The sequence below is a fragment of the Limulus polyphemus genome, unplaced genomic scaffold, assembly GCF_000517525.1.
Source record: "Limulus polyphemus unplaced genomic scaffold, Limulus_polyphemus-2.1.2 Scaffold2099, whole genome shotgun sequence".
Classification (NCBI taxonomy): domain Eukaryota; kingdom Metazoa; phylum Arthropoda; class Merostomata; order Xiphosura; family Limulidae; genus Limulus; species Limulus polyphemus.
In genome coordinates this window covers 89,282-91,659 of record NW_013667709.1, presented here as the reverse complement: position 1 = coordinate 91,659, position 2,378 = coordinate 89,282, and the positions used below count along the sequence as shown (strand labels likewise).

Here is a 2,378-nt window from a genome sequence, read left to right as displayed (position 1 = left end):
CACCAGCAATTCAGTTAACTGCATACTCATAGTCAGAGCTACTACGTTCGTTAACATATTAGCTAACCATACTCATACTCGAAGCTTTATTCGTAAGTACATATTTAACAGACAGTTAAGAAACGCTTGTCGAGTCTTAAAGATTCGCATATCCTTAACTGCATTAAGTTAATCGAAATGTGCCTGTTACTTTTTAAGACCATTTAACTCGCAACTGTAGAATCGTCATTTAGGTCAAAACTAAAATCCGTTGAATGTATTTTTTTTTTACAGAAGGACCTGGCATGGCCTGGTGGTTAGGGCGATCGACTCGCAACCTACAGGTCGTGGGTTCGAATCTCTTCACTAAACACTTTTCAGCTGCGAGGGCGTTATAACGTGATGATCAATTCTACTATTTGTTGATAAAGAGTAACCCAAGAGATGGCGGTGGGCAATGTTGACTAGCTATCTCTCGTTTCTAAATTAGGAACGGCTAATGCAGATAGTCCTCAAATAGCTTTGCGCGAAATTCAACAAACAACATTTGCAGAATATTTTCGGACCATGGTGGGTTTTTTGGGGATTAATTAATAAACATTCTTGCACCGCATATTTGAGGTTTTATCGGTAGACCTTTATCTTTTATAAGATTATCAAGTTTACTACACAAAAAGAACCATTGTAAGTTTATCTAAGCCATGACTCGTAAGGCTTAAGATATTAAGTTGTGGTATAAGAACCTATCCGAGATTATTTGAATCTGCTAAACAGTTTTTTCTTCTGTCATAAATTTATGATTCAAAGTGTTATGTTGTATTTATCTAAAACGGTAGAGCAAAATGAAAAATATCATTATTTTCATTAAAACTAAATTGATAGATTGGTCTAAAGGTCAAGTTCTGAAGGAAGACCATGTTGTAAAAGCGCATGTCTCAGCTCAAAAACGCTGATGAATTAAAACACAGCGAATCTCCCATTTTCTAGAAGCTTCTTTGCTTAAGGTTTTAATAACTGTTTCCTGAGAAACCACAAGTGCGTAAATACTGTTTCCTGGAAAGCTACAAGTTTGTAATGATCGTTTCCTAAGAAATCACCAGTTTGTAATGACCGTTTCATGAAAAACTACAAGTGTGTAATGCTTATTTCCTGGGAAGCTACAAATCTGTATTAACTATTTCCCGGGAAGCCACAAGTTTGTAATGACTGTTTGATGAGAAATGTAAAAGAACTTGATATTTAGTTTTCACATAAGATAGTTACAGCGTGTTCAATGTGTTCTCTGGTTTGAAATGATCTATCTGAATTAGAAACGACTTGTTATGCATTTCTCAGTTATTCTTCATATCTTAAGAAAACAAGAACAGGAGTGCTTACACAACGCTAAATAGTCTTCATCCCATCAATCAAAAACAGACCAGGAATACTTGGAAAACACTGGATAGTTCTCAGCCCATTCACCAAAAACAAAACCAGGAGTACTTGGACAACACTGAATAGTCTTCAGCCCATTCACAAAAACAAGACCAGGAGTACTTGGACAACACTGAATAGTCTTCAGCCCATTCACCAAAAACAAGACCAGGAGTACTTGGACAACATTGAATAGTCTTCAGCCCATTCACCAAAAACAAGACCAGGAGTACTTGGACAACATTGAATAGTCCTCAGTCCATTCATCGTATACTTTGTTAGGTTTTTAAACGTCACAACTTCCCCAGTGACACATTCGAAGAATTTTAAGGACGCAAGAGCCAGATTTCTTGACCACATCCCATTCTTACTACCATTTTGGTGGATATTGTAATTTTATATGGCGCGTTTCCAAAATTTTATTATGCTTCTTCAGTTATCCCAAATAGCCGCCATTACACCAGATTTCTACACTCTGTACGTGACAAAAACACTGATATCACTCAAAGTAGTGCAGCATAAAGCATCTATACAAATGTATTTCATTTGGTCATCACGGCGTGTTTCATGGAATGAAACATACTGTGCTACCTAGGCCGAGTTCATGTGTTAGTATATATATATTTTATTAGTAAACCTTTACGCTCTTTCATAATGAAATAGTTTTTACGACTACCTTAGTTTTATTCACTCAGACATATATTTTCTAGTCTTGTGACGGACAGCATTAACTGGGTATGAAACTCATCCAGCTTGGATCCGAAGTTCTCAGCTGTCCATGATAAGAGATGAACAAGATGATAAGAGATGTATTTACCCAAGATGAACAAGATGATAAGAGATGTATTTACCTAAGATGAACAAGATGATAAGAGATGTATTTACCTAAGATGAACAAGATGATAAGAGATGTATTTACCTAAGATGAACAAGATGATAAGAGATGTATTTACCTAAGGTAAACAAGATGATAAGAGATGTATTTA

General features: G+C 36.0%; 1 protein-coding gene across 1 annotated transcript in view; it reads left to right on the top strand.

The window, feature by feature from the left end:
• Positions 1-2,306: 2,306 nt before the first annotated feature.
• The window catches only part of LOC106465940 (serine-rich adhesin for platelets-like), a 22,549-nt gene continuing 22,477 nt past the window's right edge, over positions 2,307-2,378 (top strand). The window contains exon 1 of the mRNA XM_022393900.1: positions 2,307-2,350. The gene's annotated coding sequence lies outside the window, so the exon portion shown is untranslated. The remainder of the gene's footprint in view (positions 2,351-2,378) is intronic.